Source organism: Ranitomeya imitator, chromosome 1, assembly GCF_032444005.1.
Source record: "Ranitomeya imitator isolate aRanImi1 chromosome 1, aRanImi1.pri, whole genome shotgun sequence".
NCBI lineage: Eukaryota > Metazoa > Chordata > Amphibia > Anura > Dendrobatidae > Ranitomeya > Ranitomeya imitator.
Window position 1 is genome coordinate 1,229,220,243 of NC_091282.1, and position 20,208 is coordinate 1,229,240,450.

Below are 20,208 nucleotides of genomic sequence, written 5' to 3' on the forward strand. Positions count from 1 at the left end.
TCTCTTCGATATACACCCTGGAAACTTGACTCATTCATTGTCCCCGAGTATCCACTTGGCAGGAGAACGTGATCCAACCACTTCATCAAGGTCAGAATAAAAAAATACAACATAGAAAGGAGTCATGTAGGAACAATACGTCTTTGATTCCGGCAATGGCGGAAATCCTTAAGATGCTTATTATTTGCGGACAATTGTATATAATGAAATACATGGATTGGTGATCTCTCTGACTGAAGTATTTGGAATATGTCAAATCTACATTTTATGGATAGATATTATGGTAGCCAAGATATAACTGATTGGTTTAGCGCAAGGTTGCTGGCATCGGTAAGTTGATCTAAATAGAAATGAGTGGCTCCGATAAAACTTGAACTAATTTTTTCCCTTGGATTTTCCCAGGAAATTTGATTCACGGGGATGTTATTTTCTGCGAATTGAATATCCCGTATTATTGTCTGGGTTCTCTTCAAAGCACAGAATATCATAAGCGTAAGATGTAAAAAATAAAAAAAATCTTATACTCACGGCTCACCTCTCTGGCCCCTCTATTACTCACTGCCACCCTTATGGTCCCTACGCGACTCATTTTCATCCATCTGGTCCGTGCCCCATCTTATGATTGCCAATGCTTGTGCTTAAATTCCAGGGCCTCTCACGCTAGGACTTCCAGCGCTGATGAGGCTCAGAAGGGTTTTGGGTAAGGCCATGAAAGATCACAATATCATGATGAAACAAAGGCACCTGGACCGTTTGAGAACATGCGCACTCCTCCCATGCCTCATAATGGCCGACACAGACAAGATCCCTGAATTTCAGCATGAACAGTGGGGATCAGAAGATGAGGAGTGGAGAGCTAATGGTGAGGAGCTGCGTGGCCATAGAGATGAGCAGAAAGGTGAGCATAAGGATTTTTTTTATTATTTAACTATTTAATAATGCTTTATGGGTCAGAAAAATGTCATCTATTGGCCGCCATTTTGCTAGAACCAAGTGGAAACAAATTACAAAAAAATTCCACAAAAATACTGGCTCATTTCTGGTTCTTAGTGGGTCATGTCACCAATATACAGTACAGACCAAAAGTTTGGACACACCTTCTCATTTAAAGATTTTGCTGTATTTTCATGACTATGAAAATTGTACATTCACATTGAAGGCATCAAAACTATGAATTACCACATGTGGAATTATATACTTAACAAAAAGTGTGAAACAACTGAAAATATGTTTTATGTTCTAGGTTCTTCAAAGTAGCCACCTTTTGCTTTGATGACTGCTTTGCACACTCTTGGCATTCTCTTGATGAGCTTCAAGAGGTAGTCACCGGGAATGGTCTTCCAACAATCTTGAAGGAGTTCCCAGAGATGCTTAGCACTTGTTGGCCCTTCTGCCTTCACTCAGCGGTCCAGCTCACCTCAAACCATCACGATTGGGTTCAGGTCTGGTGACTGTGGAGGCCAGGACATCTGGTGTAGCCCCCCATCACTCTCCTTCTTGGTCAAATAGCCCTTACACAGCCTTGAGGTGTGTTTGGGGTCATTGTCATGTTGAAAAATAAATGGTGGTCCAACTAAACGCAAACCGGATGGAATAGCATGCTGCTGCAAGATGCTGTGGTAGCCATGCTGGTTCAGTAGGCCTTCAATTTTGAATAAATCCCCAACAGTGTCACCAGCAAAGCACCCCCACACCATCACACCTCCTCCTCCAGGCTTCACGGTGGGAACCAGGCACGTAGAGTCCATCCGTTCACCTTTTTTTTGCATCACACAAAGACACGGTGGTTGGAACCAAAGATATCAAATTTGGACTCATCAGACCAAAGCACAGATTTCCACTGGTGACTTGGATAAGCATATCCTCAGAAGCAGAGGTGACTCTTGGTCTTCCTTTCCTGGGGCAGTCCTCATGTGAGCCAGTTTCTTTGTAGCGCTTGATGGTTTTTGCCACTGCACTTGGGGACACTTTCAAAGTTTTCCCAATTTTTCAGACTGACTGACCTTCATTTCTTAAAGTAATGATGGCCACTAGTTTTTCTTTACTTACAATGCCTACAAGTAGTATTCAACCCCCTGCAGATTTAGCAGGTTTAATAAGATGCAAATAAGTTAGAGCCTTCAAACTTCAAACAAGAGCAGGATTTATTAACAGATGCATAAATCTTACAAACCAAAAAGTTTTGTTGCTCAGTTAAATTTTTATAAATTTTAAACATAAAAGTGTGGGTCAATTATTATTCAACCCCTAGGTTTAATATTTTGTGGAATAACCTTTGTTTGCAATTACAGCTAATAATCGTCTTTTGTAAGACCTGATCAGGCCGGCACAGGTCTCTGGAGTTATCTTGGCCCACTCCTCCATGCAGATCTTCTCCAAGTTATCTAGGTTCTTTGGGTGTCTCATGTGGACTTTAATATTGAGCTCCTTCCACAAGTTTTCTATTGGGTTAAGGTCAGGAGACTGACTAGGCCACAGCAACACCTTGATTTTTTGCCTCTTGAACCAGGCCTTGGTTTTCTTGGCTGTGTGCTTTGGGTCGTTATCTGTTATGATAGGCAATTCAGTAACACAATGTACATAGCGATCAGAGCACATACAGTGATCTGACAATAACCCAAAATGATAGAACGAGCTCTGAGACGTGGAAACTCTGTAGACCGCAATTCCTGATCCTCTCCAAACACAACTAGAGGCAGCTGTGGATTGCGCCTAACGCTCCCTATGCAACTCGGCACAGCCTGAGAAACTAACTAGCCTGAAGATAGAAAAATAAGCCTACCTTGCCTCAGAGAAATACCCCAAAGGAAAAGGCAGCCCTCCACATATAATGACTGTGAGTAAGATGAAAAGACAAACGTAGGGATGAAATAGATTCAGCAAAGTGAGGCCCGATATTCTAGACAGAACGAGGATAGGAAAGATAACTTTGCGGTCTACACAAAACCCTAAAGAAAACCATGTAAAGGGGGCAAAAAGACCCTCCGTACCGAACTAACGGCATGGAGGTACACCCTTTGCGTCCCAGAGCTTACAGCAAAACAAATAGACAAGCTGGACAGAAAAAATAGCAACAAATAGCAAAGAAGCACTTAGCTATGCAGAGCAGCAGGCCACAGGGATGATCCAGAGAAACACAAGTCCAACACTGGAACATTGACAGGAAGCATGGATCAAAGCATCAGGTGGAGTTAAGTAGAGAAGCAGCTAACGACCTCACCAGATCACCTGAGGGAGGAAACTCAGAAGCTGCAGTACCACTTTCCTCCACAAACGGAAGCTCCCAGAGAGAATCAGCCGAAGTACCACTTGTGACCACAGGAGTGAACTCTGCCACAGAATTCACAACAGTTATCTTGTTGGAAGATGAAATGACGACCCATCTTAAGATCCTTGATGGAGGAGCGGAGGTTCTTGGCCAAAATCTCCAGGTAGGCTGTGCTATCCATCTTCCCATGGATGCGGACCAGATGGCCAGGCCCCTTGGCTGAGAAACAGCCCCACAGCATGATGCTGCCACCACCATGCTTGACTGTAGGGATGGTATTCTTGGGGTCGTATGCAGTGCCATCCAGTCTCCAAACGTCACGTGTGTGGTTGGCACCAAAGATCTCGATCTTGGTCTCATCAGACCAGAGAACTTGAACCAGTCAGTCTCAGAGTCCTCCAAGTGATCATGAGCAAACTGTAGACGAGCCTTGACATGACGGCTTTGAAAGTAAAGGTACCTTACGGGCTCGTCTGGAACGGAGACCATTGCGGTGGAGTACGTTACTTATGGTATTGACTGAAACCAATGTCCCCACTGCCATGAGATCTTCCCGGAGCTCCTTCCTTGTTGTCCTTGGGTTAGCCTTGACTCTTCGGACAAGCCTGGCCTCGGCACGGGAGGAAACTTTCAAAGGCTGTCCAGGCCGTGGAAGGCTAACAGTAGTTCCATAAGCCTTCCACTTCCGGATGATGCTCCCAACAGTGAAGACAGGTAGGCCCAACTCCTTGGAAAGGGTTTTGTACCCCATGCCAGCCTTGTGACCCTCCACGATCTTGTCTCTGATGGCCTTGGAATGCTCCTTTGTCTTTCCCATGTTGACCATGTATGAGTGCTGTTCACAAGTTTGGGGAGGGTCTTAAATAGTCAGAAAAGGCTGGAAAAAGAGATAATTAATCCAAACATGTGAAGCTCATTGTTCTTTGTGCCTGAACTACTTCTTAATACTTTAGGGGAACCAAACAGAATTCTGGTGGGTTGAGGGGTTGAATAATAAATGACCCTCTAAAAAGACTTTTCACAATTTAAAAAAAAATAAACAAAGAAATAACATTCTTTTTTGCTGCAGTGCATTTCACACTTCCAGGCTGATCTACAGTCCAAATGTCACAATGCCAAGTTAATTCCAAATGTGTAAACCTGCTCAATCTGCAGGGGGTTGAATACTACTTGTAGGCACTGTAGCTGCTTTTATCTTGCCATAATACAAATTCTAACAGTCTATTCAGTAGGACTATCAGCTGTGTATCCACCAGACTTCTGCACAACACAACTGATGGTCCCAATGCCATTTATAAGGCAAGAAATCCCACTTAATAAACCTGACAGGGCACACCTGTGAAGTGAAAACCATTCCCGGTGACTACCTCTTGAAGCTCATCAAGAGAATGCCAAGAGTGTGCAAAGCAGTCATCAAAGCAAAAGGTGGCTACTTTGAAGAACCTAGAATATAAGACATATTTTCAGTTGTTTCACACTGTTTTGTTAAGTATATAATTCCACATGTGTTAATTCATAGTTTTGATGCCTTCAGTGTGAATGTACAACTTTCATAGTCATGAAAATACAGAAACATTTTTAAATGAGAAAGTGTGTCCAAACCTTTGGTCTGTACTTTATAGTTACAGGGTTTAGCACCAGGTCCCAGGTATTGGTAATTGCCCTAGTCTTCATTTTTAAAAGACTTTTATTAATTTTCTCAAACCAAAATAGATGTGTAACACATATGCTAATGTAATTGTTACCAATCAAGTCCATAAAGTTCTATAATCCAGCAGGCTAACAGGAACCGTCTAAACTTCTGTCAGCAAGTTTAGGCTGACCCAATTGAGAGTCCTCCAGTGATCCCAGGCTCTGACCCAATAATAAGCACAAAACAATCCCATTTGGAGCTGACTGAAGCCAATCACTCGCCACCAGAGGCCCCAACGTTCTCTATTTCATCTGATTAATTCTATGAACTATTGAGCAAGGATCAAACAAGCTTACAAAGGAAAGTAGATGTGCACATTCTCTAGGAGATGAGCCTTAAGTATCCATCACGGATTGCCACATAACTTAGGATAAGAAAACAAACCAGAAGCTCAATTTGAAGACTCATGTTTCTGGGTGTTTGTGCCTCTTCAGCGCAAAGCATGAGAGAACTGGTTTGGCTGTGTGAGATGCCTTTGACAAGGAGACTTATAGGTCAATCAATGCTCCTCTCAGGATTAAAATGTCAGTATTGATTTTTAGATTTGCGACAGCAGGTTGTTGGCACTAGAGCACCTGTCCTCCTTCTCTCTGAAGAGGCTACTTGCATATTTAATTTTCTAGGAGAGCATTACATGGCCTCCAAGTTTCCAAACACCAACTTGGCCCAAGGAGAAACGTGGCCCCTTATTTACACTTATTAATAAATTGGAAGTGACGGTCTTAGAGCTGCTGTAGTATATCACAGGTCCCCTGGGTCTTTTTTACTGATAATATCACAGTTCCTTACATGGGACTGCACATACTGGATCTATATACTTTTTCCCTGTATACCTGTATGCTGAGGCAGCGTGATAGACCGCTCTATAGAGGTATAACACAGGGAAATGTCATTGTGAAGTTGAATTTCCTTGCATTGCTTTTGTTATCCGTCCAAGGCTGTGGAGCCCGTCCCAGACTCTCTGCGTCTCCCTATTAAATGCTGTTTATCACATGATGGATGGCCTGTGACTGATATTGTCTTCTCCTCGGCTGCAGTTCTCCAGCATGACCTCCTCCTTAACTTTCAGCTGGAGTGGTCTCGTGAGGCTCGGTGCGTGGCCAGATCATTACTACAGAATAAAGAACTCCTATTGTTGTGTTTTTATAGTTGCGCTGCTTTCCTGCCAAGCGTCTGCTGCTCTTGAATGGATTTCAGGCCATAATTTTAGCTTCCAGCTCTCACCGAGAGATCTGTATATCTTCTCTGTTCTTTTAATTGTCTTAATAGGACATGACATGATGGGTTGCGCTTGGTGACCTGAGTTTCTTGCCCGGAACATCTGTCTGTTCTTCAGCAGGTTCAAGTCACGAAATGCTGGAATAAGAAAAGGACGAGGCCGGATGTGAATTTCATCCTGTCGAAGGTTTTGCTAGGATGTGTTGATGTTCTATTGAATTGATGATATCAGGAGAAATGTTTATCCATGTTCAAGGAATAGTAGGGTGAGCACATGTACAGAGAGGGTGCAGAGGTCCAGTGGCAGTCCAAAGTGGACCTATAAATTCCTGTATAATCACATCAAAATGTGAGAGGCACTTGGCGTGTCCATCCTATTTAACTGGTTGTCTCCTGCCTGTTGCCAAGCGTCATCTGTCTCCAGCCGTAGAAGCACAGTGATAGATCATAGGAAGTGATGGCGGATATTTGTCTCTCTCTACAGAACATTGGTGGGAAATTGGCTACTAATGGATTTGGGCAGGTCTATGTGATTATACAAGACATGGCAGCAGGTATTTGTCTTATAATTGGAAGTGGAGTTGCTGATAGTTTCTCTTCCAGAAGATTTGGATGAGTCTTTGTCTCTTCACAAGAAGTGGGGACAGGCATTTTTTGTATCTTTGCTCCTGATATCATGTTTGAAAAGTCACATAGAGGAATAAGAGAGACATTTGCTTTGTGTTCAGGTCAAACAAGACATTGGACAATGAAAGGACAAATGAATACCGAGAAGTGCGAGAGTCCCGATAGTGCTGGCGGAATGGTAATAAAGAAGACCCACCCACTCAAAAAGTGACCGCCAAGTTCCACAGCTGGAGAACTGGAACAGTTTTGGGGCATATTGGATTGGTATGAGCACTATAATCAGTTTTATCTTGTTATGAAGGATGAGAACAGGTTTCGGATGAAATCACAGTACCATCTCCAGCAAGGAAGGGATTTTGGATGAGCAGGCAAGTCCTCATGAAAATTTTGCCAAATCCTATCAAAGCCATCAGGATTCGAAAGAAAATGGAATGTTTTTGTCTAAATACAGTAATTTAAAGGGTGTCTGTCGGTAGGATCAACCCTCCTAAGTAATCTATATGGTCATGTAGGTCATGGGAAGCTGAATAAAATGATACAATAATATCCAGAGGAATCCACATTTTTCTTAATATGTAAATGAGATGTTAATAACTATAGGCCACACATAGAACTCACTGAGTCTCAGCCTCCAGAGCTTATTGTAAATGAAAGGGGACAGTGTGAAACATGTAAATGAAGAGAGCAAGCTGCCAGTCATTACATGTCTCACACTGGTAACCACAACTTTCATAAAAATATAATCTCTGGAGGCAGATTCTCAGAGAGATCTATGTCCAGCCCATAGATCTTAACAGCTCATTTACATATGCAGAAAATCATGGGTATCATTTTATTCAGCTTCAAAAGTTGAACGAGAATTTTTTTTCCTAAACAATTTCGTACACAACGTTCAACAGTTTTTGGACACATCATTCAGTTGCTCAATCCACTCATCATACACCATTATCGTGAGCGATGGGTCGTTCCTGTTAGATTCTGATTTATTATTGGCCAATGGCCAGTGTAAATGGGCCTTAAAGTAAAGTAGTTTGTTAATCCAAAATTCTATAAAACATGTAATTCCACCATACATTGTGACACTGATCCTCATTACTGGAGACGTGAGGTACATTTCATGATTTCTGGCCGTGAGACACTGTATCAGGATTTGTAGGAATCGCTGCTCTTACAAGGACTTTACTGCGTTACGACCCATTAGCAAAGGAAGAAAGAATGCTGTACAGCTAATACTAAACCAACAGATTACATACTGAAGTGGCCGTCCTACAAGTGATCATCTGAGAGGCATTCACAGAGAACAAAGGCGAAGGCTTGGTGGCTTTAGTCAATCCATCACCGAGGCATGAAATGTGTTGGCACTGGATCTATTTGGAGAGATGCCACCTTGTTAACGTTACCCTGAACACACATTTGTGGCTACGTGACAGACTAAAGATGAGAGGATGCAAATGACAGAAAGTCTCTGAAAGTGTCAGAAGACAAAGAAGACGTGGCATATGAGGCATCACGCCCAGATAGGTAACTAATGACACCACCCAAACAAATAATCCCAAAGCCATGTAATCCTGTTAATCCACCCCCTCCGACTCCTCATTTTAATGATTATTACACACGTGTTGCTGTAAAAAAAGAGTCATTATTGAGATTAGAGAGGCGAATTATCAACTCTTGATGTTATGAACATTGAACGTGGCAGTATGATACTAGGCAACAAAATGAACAGTGTACCCAGTCTGTACATCCAACTATGTAGACATGTCCATGTGTGACAACGATGAATGTCCATGTTGTTATAGAGGTTTTATTAGTGGCAGTATGTACTGTATGCGAATTACCCTACAACCACTAGACTGCTTATAGATAGACACATAGAGCATGAAAATCTCCCAAAGCTGGCCACCAGAAAATAACTAGATTAATCATGCTGGTCTAGCACCTCTAACCACAGGCATAAACTGAAAAGCTATGGCAACAGTTACGGACTGGGGCTGAAATTCAGACCTGGCATTTGAAATCACACAGGCCCATGTTGTCCCCATCCCCATGAACCAGATGGGACATATTACTAATAGTACCCTGGATGGAGGAAAGGGAGGTTTTCTGCAAGACCAATATTTGGAACTAGATGGTGGCCCAATTCTAACACATCGGGTATTCTAGAATATGTATGTAGTTTATTTATTAAGTAAACGTGAGTGAACTACGTGGCACTATGACTGACAGAACTTGTTCAGTAAACATGACTGAACTACGAAGCACTGTGACTGACAGAACTTGTTCAGCAAACACGACTGAACTACGTGGCACTACTGACAGAACTTGTTCAGTAAATGTGACTAAACTACGTGGCACTGTGACTGACAGAACTTGTTCAGTAAGCGCGACTGAACTACGAGGCACTGTGACTGACAGAACTTGTTCAGTAAGCGCGACTGAACTACGTGGCACTGTGACTGACAGAACTTGTTCAGTAAGCGCGACTGAACTACGAGGCACTGTGACTGACAGAACTTGTTCAGTAAGCGCGACTGAACTACGTGGCACTGTGACTGACAGAACTTGTTCAGTAAGCGCGACTGAACTACGAGGCACTGTGACTGACAGAACTTGTTCAGTAAGCGCGACTGAAATACGTGGCACTGTGACTGACAGAACTTGCTCAGTAAGCGTGACTGAACTACGTGGCACTGTGACTGACAGAACTTGTTCAGTAAGCGTGACTGAACTACGAGGCACTGTGACTGACAGAACTTGCTCAGTAAACGTGACTGAACTACGTGGCACTGTGACTGACAGAACTTGTTCAGTAAACGTGAATGAACTACGTGGCACTGTGACTGACAGAACTTGTTCAGTAAAGGTTAGAGTGAAATACGTCGCGCTGTGAGTGGGGGTTAAATTCTGCGCCAATATCGCTGATTGGTCTTGGCCGGCTGGCGCGACCAATCAGCGACACAGGATTTCCGTTACAGACAAACAGACAGAATTAAACGATTATATAGTAGATGATACCTGTGGCTTGCTGCGATAAGTGACGGAGTCAGCAACTTTGTGCTCCATCACAACTCTTAACAGTATGAAGGGCCTTGAGAACACCAACCAACAACATAGCACACAAGGCAGCCCATGACCAGACAGGCCCTTCTGGCATTTGCCAGAATTGCCAGATGGCCAGTCCGGCCCTGTATGGCAACCACTCAGACGAACTTCTGACCATGCAGTGCATGGACATGAGAGTAATCCCACTGCTGGAGATCATGTTCCTGTGAGTGCCTCTGTTCTGTTTCATAGACCTTCTCTAAAATGTCCATGTGAAAATGGGTTGTCTTCATGATGTGTTATCTAGAGACATTTGATGGATCACAAATGGCATCTAGGCTGGTAAATGGACACTATGAAATTGGGGCCATATTCATATGAGCTTTTGAGATTTATAAGCTGGACATAGACATTTTCTAAATGCATCCAGCCCAATCTGTGAGCAGAGTCAGGAGTTGGGGTGATAAATATGGGTCTCTTCCTATGGAAAGTGGTGGTGATCAATACCTACAGACTTCACTTACAACCTCTGAAATGCCTATGATGTATCATAAAATCATTTTCACTGTATTTCTGCAGGGTTTGCCATCATGGCAAACTCTTTCCAAATGTTCTCATATGACACGTCCTGTAAGAGCCAAAGTGGAGAAACTCGGTCAAAGAGTCGATCTTGATCTGGTGGACCCAACCATTCATCTGCATGTAACTTGAATGTCCTCTTTATTTTACTTGGGTGAGCCCATAGCCGATCACAATTATGGCCCTTTGAGACAAGTAGAGGTGAGCCGATTGATTCGAGGGACTCAGATGGTCAGTAGTAAACGGTGGCTAGATGGGAGGACCGCGAATCTCTTACCTTTCAGCTCGACTTTTGACTTGCCAGGGCTAGTGCTACGTTATGTCACACAGATGATGTTGTGCCAGCCCTGACAAATCAAAAGTCTCTCCTGGGACACCGGAAGGTAAGAGATTCCTGGACGCTGTACCGGGGTCTCCTGAATCGATTAACTCATCTCTAGAAAAAGACCCTTTAAGTCTGAAGTTATTTTCCCAATGTTAAAAACTGAAGCAACGCCATTACTTCTCCAAGAGTAGCCTCTGCCGAGGTTGTGTCATGCATATTACCATTCATGGAAAGGAGAATCATCTTAATTCCCAATGGTTGGGGTGCTTGGCCATTAGCCACCGCCAATAATCCAGTGGGATAAAAGTTCTCATTTGGAAGAAATGCATTAAACAATATTTTGAGCAGACCCCTGCTACGGGAGGATAAATGAACCTCAGAGGCTTTCAATAACCTCTTCATCTTTTGTGCTTTTAGCTGCCATGAGAAGCAAATGAAGGAAAATTACAAGATTGCTCTGGATGCTTGTGTGGAGACACCAACATTTCCATTTCTGTCCCTATGGAGACTATTTAAAGGAAGCCTTAGAAGAGCTTAGAGATGACCTCACCCCTCGGAGAAGGACATTAACTGCTGGGAATAATGCATATTTGACACTATTGTAATTAATCTTTAATTAGAACTACTTATACAGAACATAGTTTATAAATGCCGGTAATCCTCAAGTTTAGACAAAGTCCTTCCATCAGCCTAATCTCCACACGTTCGGGACGTGGCAGCACTTGTCCAAGCTCTCAAGCGCATTACACGTCTCTTTTATTTAGACCTGGAAAGTGCTCATCTGTTTGGGAGATAGAAAAACACTTTGAAGGGTAACGGCGGGCTTCTCGCTGGGGGGGCTGTAAAGACAAAATCCTTTCTAATTGTTTACGCTATTGTTATTAGAAGAAACATTTCACTTCTTGGAGGATATACAGTTAAGTCCATATATATTTGGACAGAGACAACATTTTTCTAATTTTGGTTATAGACATTACCACAATGAATTTTAAACAAAACAATTCAGATGCAGTTGAAGTTCAGACTTTCAGCTTTCATTTGTGGGTATTCACATTAAAATTGGATGAAGGGTTTAGGAGTTTCAGCTCCTTAACATGTGCCAGCCTGTTTTTAAAGGGACCAAAAGTAATTGGACAATTTACTCCAAGGCTATTTCATGGACAGGTGTGGGCAATCCCTTCGTTATGTCATTCTCAATTAAGCAGATAAAAGGCCTGGAGTTGATTTGAGGTGTGGTGCTGCATTTGGAAGGTTTTGCTGTGAGGTAAACATGCGGTCAAAGGAGCTCTTCATGCAGATGAAACAAGCCATCCTTAAGCTGCGAAAACAGAAAAAACCCATCCGAGAAATTGCTACAATATTAGAAGTGGCAAAATCTACAGTTTGGTCCATCCTGAGAAAGAAAGAAAGCACTGGTGAACTCATCAATGCAAAAAGACCTGGGCGCCCACGGAAGACAACAGTGGTGGATGATCGCAGAATAATCTCCATGGTGAAGAGAAACCCCTTCACAACAGCCGACCAAGTGAACAACACTCTCCAGGAGGTCGGCGGATCAACATCCAAATCTACCATAAAGAGAAGACTGCATGAAAGTAAATACAGAGGGTTCACTGCACGGTGCAGCCACTCATAAGCATCAAGAAGAAAAAGGCTAAAAACATCTAAAAAAGCCACACAGTTCTGGAAGAACATTCTGTGGAGAGATGGAACCAAGATCAACCTCTACCAGAATGATGGAAAGAGAAAAGTATGGTGACGGCGTGGTACAGCTCATGATCCAAAGCACACCACATCATCTGTGAAACACGGCGGAGGCAGTGTGATGGCGCGGGCATGCATGGCTGCCAGTGGCACTGGGTCACTAGTGTTTATTGATGATGTGACACAGGAGAGAAGAATGAATTCTGAGGTCTTCAGAGCCGCCATACTGTGTGCTCAGATCCAGCCAAATGCAGCAACCTGATTGGTCGTCGTTACCTACTACAGATGGACAATGACCCAAAACATAAAGCCAAAGCAACCCAGGAGTTTATTAAAGCAAAGAAGTGGAATATTCTTGAATGGCCAAGTCAGTCACCTGATCTCAACCCAATTGAGCAGCATTTCACTTGTTAAAGACTAAACTTCAGACAGAAAGGCCACAAACAAACAGCAACTGAAAACCACCGCAGTGAAGGCCTGGCAGAGCATCAAAAAGGAGGAAACACAGCGTCTGGTGATGTCCATGAGGTCAAGACTTCAGGCAGTCATTGCCAACAAAGGGTTTTCAACCAAGTAATAGAAATGAACATTTAATTTAAAATTATGTAATCTGTCCAATTACTTTTGGTCCCTTTAAAAGCAGGGTGGCAGATTTTAAGGAGCTGAAACTCCTAAACTCGTCATCCAATTTTAATGTGGATACCCTCAAATGAAAGCTGAAAGTCTGAACTTCAACTGCATCTGAATTGTTTTGTTTAAAATTCTTTGTAATAATGTCTATAACCAAAATTAGAAAAATGTTGTCTCTGTCCAAATATATATGGACCTAACTGTAATGAAGTTTTTATTTGGTGTGACAGTTGGCGTCGATGATTTTAGTCATTTTGCTACAATTAGGGAGGTTGTAATTCCATCTTATGATGGCCAACGATACGAATTCAGAAAGAGCTGAAGACCAGAATCTGGGAAATTTTCAACCTTCTGAATGACTATTAAGAACTTTGAGAATTTGATGTTTGGCAAAAGATATTCCTTCTGAAGATGGAGGGGAGATTTCACAGAAACACTTGTCTGATATCCTTTGCTCATCATGAGTTATGACGGCATTGTTCATACGCTTCATACAATTATCTGCTCATGTAAAACGAACCCTTTAAGGACAGTCCCTGTCCATATATCATAGGTCTTCTTGAATCAAGGCACTTTTTATCCTTTACTCTTGGTGGAAGAGCTGCAACCACAAAGACCTCCAGCTTTGGAGCCGTCACAATGACTTTTTCACTGTCTCGGAGGAGCAGAAGCAGAATTCTTGCAATGCTATAAAGAAGGATCAAGCATCACATTGAGTCTTAATGGGAACATGTCTGTAGTATTAACCATACTAAGTCGTCTAAAGGCCATGTAGGTCATAGGAAACTGAAAAAAATGACACCTAATGTCTTATTCCTGAGAAATCCATGATTTTCTGCATATATAAATGAGCTGTTCAGATCTTTGGGCTGTTCATAGATCTCTCTGAGAATCTTCCTCCAGAGATTATTTTTTATGAAAGAGTTTGTTACCGGTGAATTGTCTCAGCTGTTCTGTTTTGGCCGCTCCCATCTGGTATGTATGCTTGCCACTGGCACTTGAGAGTTACCAGTGATAGTTTTTCCACTTCTTGGTTCAAGTAGAAAGTTCAGTACTTGTAATTGCTTTTTTTGCCAGACAAGTCTTTCAATTCTGGTTTGAGGGATTTTCATCCATTCTTCCTTGTAGAATTCCTCCAGTTTTCTTAGATAAATGGGGTGTCTTGCATCCTCTGCTATTTTGAAGTCCGGCCACAGATTTTCAATGATGTTCAGATCAAGGAAATGTGAGGGCCATTGTAAAACCTTCAGCTTGTGCCTTTTGAGGTCGTCTATTGTGGATTGTGAAGTGTGTTTAGGATCAATATCCATTTGTAGAAGCCATCCTCTATTCACCTTCAGCTTCTTTTTTTTACAGATGGTGATATGTTTGCATCAAGAATTTGTTCAAATTTGATTGAATCCATTCTTCCCTCTACCCGTGAAATGTTTCCCGTGCCATCAGCTGCAACACAACCCCAAAGCATGATGTTCTTTTCCTGAAATCTTGCTCCCTTTTTTCTCCACACATACCTTTGATCATTGTAGCCAAAGAGTTCTATTTTACCCTCATCGGTCCACAGAACTTGTTTCAAAAGTGCATCAGGCTTGTTTAGATGTTCTTTTACATACTTCTGACTCTAAATTTTATGGTGAGGAAGCAGGAGAGGTTTTCTTTTGAAGACTCTTCCATGAAGGTCAAATTTCTGTCGGTGTCTATGAACAGTAGAACAATATTCCACAACTCCAAAGTCTGCTAAATCTTTCTGAAGGTCTTTTGCAATCAATCTGGGGTTCTGATTTGCCTCTCTAGCAATCCTTTGAGCAGCTCTCTCACTGATTTTTTCTTGGTCTTCCAAACCTTATCTTGACCTCCAATGTTCCTGGTAACTGCCATTTCTTAATTGAACTGAGGAAAGGGAAACTTGAAAACATTTTGCTATCTTCTTATAACTTTCTCCTGCTTTGTGGGCCTCCACCATTTTCATTTTCAGAGTGCTCGGCAGCTGCTTATAAGAACCCATGGCTGCTATTTTTGGCACAAGGTTAGACGAGGCTGGGTTTTGTAAAGCTGGCCCTGGCCTTTCCTAACGATGATAGCGAACAACTCATAACCATAACAGGCTAATTAAGGTCTGAAACCTTGATCATAAATCTCCAAGTGTGCCCAAACTTTTGCATCTGCCCATTTTCATTTTTGTCATTTTTAAAATGAAAAAAAAAAATAATAATAATAATAATTACAATATATATTTATATTTTTTGCCTAATATACAAAAGAAATGTGTCATCTGTAACTTTAGCCCTTTTAGAGATCAATTCATCTTCAGCTTGCTTCACTGTTCACAATAACAGTAATTTTGACTAGGGGTGCACAAACTTTTACATGCCACTGTATTACCATGTTGATTATTTTCATATGTGCTATTGATTTATTACATAAAAATTAATTTTATGGTTACTCTTTACATCCTCGGAGGCTCAGACGATCTTTTAAGAAGTGATAACCTGAGAATAACAAATTGTTCTTAAAAATAAAAAATTATTATAATTAAAAAAAAAGAACCACACAATGGCGCTCATTGTAGCTCAGCTGTCGGCTCCTGCTCTATGTTGCTGACCGGCAGAACTGTCCGGCCGATTTTATGATGGCTGGTGGTCCTAGAGGTTAAACGTCTACTTATAAGATAATAGCAGCTTTTCTTTCAGTAAATGTATTCATGTATCTTAGAATACAAAGTTTATCTAATAGAAAAAAACTTATATAACTAAAAACAATATTTCTTGATGTAAACCTGACAAAAGAGATTGGTCAAAACTAGCTGCTTCGAAAGTTGGGTAGGCGATGGTCATAATGGGATTTCTAAAAAAAGAAGTGGAGCCTGCCGAGAACGTCTCGAATGTCAGTGAGAATAGGTCTTTTCTATATTTACTGTGAATGACATGGTTAGCTCCTCACACGAGCCAAGTTGTATTTTACATTAAGTGCTTCTGTAGACCCCTCTGCACAATCCATTTATACACGTCCAAGCTGCACGTCCACGATATATGTTGCTGCTTCCAGATGTCCGACCTCATTATCAGTGCACAGAAGAGAAGTCCAGCTCTGGAGGTCTGAACTTGTCTTTTTGCTTGTGCTGTTTGTGGTTGTTTGGTTTATGTGAAAGTCATTAAGTCCCTTTCATCATCGCGGCTCTTCGAAGATTTTTGACGTCCAGTGGGAAAAAAAAAAGGAAACATTATTTTTAAACTTGGGAGCAGTAATATAAAACCAAGAAAAAAAAAATCAAAAGGAAGAAGGTGCTAAGCCTTTTAAAACAAGAATTGGCCAGGGTCGTCCGTGTCTGTCTTTGTGCTTAAAAGTACAAGAGCAGCTTCTGTACAGAAATATGGAGCCCTTCTTGTCTCCGAGGATTAGATCTTCCACGAAAGGTGGATATGAACATTTCCATGAACTATTTCTGCATGTCGAGATCCTGAATGGAAATTTTGGTGCCCTTCTCAAGGAGTTTATAGTCGATTTTTCTGCAAAATAAAAACATTGAAAACAACCTATTATATTTTTAGCCGGTGGAGTGGACAGGCAATAGGGTCGCTCTTGAGTAATTGGTCTTAAAAAAGAATTCGGTTTTCTGAAGGCAAAAAGACACAAAAGTTCCCGGTCGCTGTAGTAGATTGACTTCCACCACATTTACAACTTTCAACATCAGTTGATGGATTGTCTCAACTCTCGAATGAAGTGATACCACTGTGTCAGATGATCGTCAACCTCGAGGCGAGTGAGTATGAAGGAAAAAATTGGTCCATGGAGAAATCTGTCACTTTATATACAGGCATCAAATGCATCTTGTGAAAAAAGGATCTTGAAATTGAAACCGTGAGTCTACAACCTGTTTGTCTCAGACTAAAGTTGGGAGCAGAGGGTAAAACATGCTCCTGTTCTTCACCCGGTGACCCCACAAAGAAGACTCGACGTTACTGATTGGGTTTCTAATTTGTGCTCCTCACCGTGTTCACCAGTCACAAATGGAGAGCCTCCAGCAGAGATCTGGGTCAGAATTGATCGAGTATGACTGTCCTGGTAGAATTATTGAAGACAAAACCAGAGTTTGGGAAATTCACCGTATTGTACGAAAGTGCAAAAATTACAGACGTCAAGGCATTAGGCAAAATCTAAGGTATCACGTGCAAAAGCGCAATGACGGGCAGACAAGAGAAGTATATGATATATTCATTTTGAATGGCTGAAAGAAAACAGAAAGTAAATTAGGACTTCCTGGATGAGCTTAAAGTAGACCCTGATGACATCATGAGAAGCAGCACAGGAGTAGGCATCATGGTGACTAGAAGCAGAGCACCGCCACAGAGAGATCTGTAGCACGTACAGTCCTGGCAGGCATTATGTTATTTCACTATGCATTTGCAATCATTAATATATGCTTGGCGCGTGCATGCAAACCAACAGTGGACATAGACAGGAGGGTTCCCTGTGCAAGAACAATATATGGGCCCTCTGCAGTCCAATAGCTCCTCATAATGCAAAATTCCACCTGCTATGGAGGTGACAGCGGCTTCCTTACCGCTTCGGTCATGTGCACCAATGTCCACCCCTGAATCAAATATTTACCGACCATTGTCTTCTGTCGTTTCCAAAGCTGCTCCGACACTCTCCTGTTCCATATTTGTCACTTTCTGGATAGTTGCAGCATTTGCAGTGTGACCAGATGCCACTTTTTCAATGTGAGACTGTGTCACTCAGGTCAAGACTCTCATAGACTCACTGTAAGAGAAGAAGTAATGATCCATGGTGAGATCCGACAAGAGTGTTGCCATTATACTATGGAATCGGAGCAGCGTGAGAAATGGCAGAAGACAGGTACCGGTAAGTATTGAATGCACATCCAAGACAGACATTAGTAATAGTGAAATAAAAAACCCTCCAGAATGGACTTTCAACAGTTAGAATGGCTAAACCATTAATGCCTTTCATTCTTAGCTGGAAAGCCTTGACAATGCTCGTCATCACGTATAAGACATGCCAAAGTCCAGAGAACCACATGTAGCTCCCAATTTAAGCATACCAGTTAGACTATGACCCAGCAGTAATGGAAGCCTAAGACACTGGATGATGTCTTCATTAGTTCTTGGTTAATTTATTGTGCATTTCTAAATGGGTTTTGGATATTTTTCTTTGGGATATTTCATGTTACATTGCTTCCATAGTAGACAGCGTTGATGGGTCCATCGATGCCATGTTGGGCATGATGTTAGACAAGCTAGGCGCCCATTTACAGATCCTTGTTGAAAAGTACTTGCCCTTACAGTGCTGAGCTGCATATAGTACTCTGAATGATAGGATACGTGGTGGCGAAACTGGCTCTCGCTAAAGAGCATGGTCAATAGCATTTCATACTCATCCAATCTCCTTAAGAAGAGCCAGACCCCCACGCTCTTCTCAAGTCATTATCAAGGGCTTCTCTTTCAGCTAGTCACACCACATTCAGTACTGATGAAGGGAGGTACCCCGAAAAATCGGTCTCTAGATGGGTTTCTGGGGAGACTTCAAGCTCTACTCATAGATAGAGTGTCTACCTTCAATAGTTCCGTTTCTTCCAAGAAAAAAATAATTTGCAAGTTTTTCTTATGGGTCACTGCCAATAAGATGCCATACCAAGCTGACCTTCTTCATAAATATCCTTTATGAATGACATAACAATTCCAAGAGTTTTCAGCTTTTCAGAATGAGTTGATATTTTGCATTTTTTTTTTTCGTTTTATGCCAATACTTTACAAGCGAATCTCTTCCATCATGGGCCATCTGAGAAGACAGTGTGTTGTCTAAATGTGGATACGCTGGTAAATGTTTCGCGTCTGTACCACATCCCCTTACCAGAAATGTTGAATGTTTAGAAGATCAGGTCAGATCATCATTGGCAGGTCATCACAGAGTAGGATGCGATTGCAGACCCTTCGGGTCTAAGATTCCCGGTGGTTAAAGTTTATCGAAACCACAAGCCATAACATTCTTCAAAGACCCCATGGTCTCATTTAACTGGTATCCACTGGCTTGGATTTCTGTCTTAAGAGGACTTGCCTAAAGGGGATCCTCTTCTTCTTCTTGATGTCTGTTTTAGATCTGTGAGGTTGATTGTTGTTTGTTGGAGATGGAACAAACAGGAACAGATGTCCTCTTAGAAGACGTAAAGCAGTGATCCATAAACCTAAACATACTGTATTATAAGCACTATGGAAACCACAAAACGTAATCAAGTCTATGATATCAATACTCACATTATACAGCATCTCCAAAAACATGGAGCAAGTCAAGCAAAAAGCAGTAAGAAGAAACAAGGAAAACTGATCTTGTCTCCGACAGTAAATGCATTAGCAAACAACAGGTAATGGTATATGGAGAAAAGGTTTCTTGATGATTCCAGCAAAAACCAGGACCAGGACAGGGCAGAGCGCACACTGGGGAGTGCACTGGGACTAGGACAGGGCAGAGTGCACACAGGGAAGTGTACCAGGACCAAGACTGGGCAGAACACACACAGGGAGGGCACCAGAACTAGGACTGGGCAGAACGTACACAAGGAGGTGTACCAGGACCAAGATTGGGCAAAGCACACATAGAGAGGGCACCAGGACTGGGCAGAACACACACAAGGAGGTGTATCGGGACCATAATAGGGCAGTGCGCACACAGGGAGGTGTATCAGGATCAGGACAGGGCTGAGTGCACACAGGGAGGTGCACCAGGACCAAGACAGAGTAGAGCGCACAAGGTAAGTGCAGCGGGACCTGAATACAAGAGATGTCCGAAGCGATACCATCAGGCAGCAAATGGACAAGCAAATGATCATCAGGCACTCACCCCAAGCAGGAGGCAGCCTGAAGTACTGGGTGGCGGCTGCCATGACAGGGCGGAGCTTCTGGGTCATGACCCTCCTGTGGTATGAAGCATAGGGAAAGTGTGCCAAGTGGACCCAATGCGCCTGCGTGGGCAGCGAACTCTCTGAGGACCCGGAAATGCCGAGGAGACGCAGCGTGGGACCCGCATAGAGCATCGGCGAGGAGTAGCAGCATCGGGTGGCCATAACAGTAAGCAATAAATGTAGAGCAGAAGATGGGGTAAATCTCGGCA

General features: G+C 42.4%; 1 long non-coding RNA gene across 1 annotated transcript in view; it reads right to left on the reverse strand.

Annotated features, from left to right (window-relative positions):
* The window catches only part of LOC138658394 (uncharacterized), a 174,999-nt gene extending 155,017 nt beyond the window's left edge, over positions 1 to 19,982 (reverse strand). The window contains exon 1 of the long non-coding RNA XR_011317485.1: positions 19,939 to 19,982. This is a non-coding gene — a long non-coding RNA (uncharacterized lncRNA). The remainder of the gene's footprint in view (positions 1 to 19,938) is intronic.
* Positions 19,983 to 20,208: the final 226 nt, after the last annotated feature.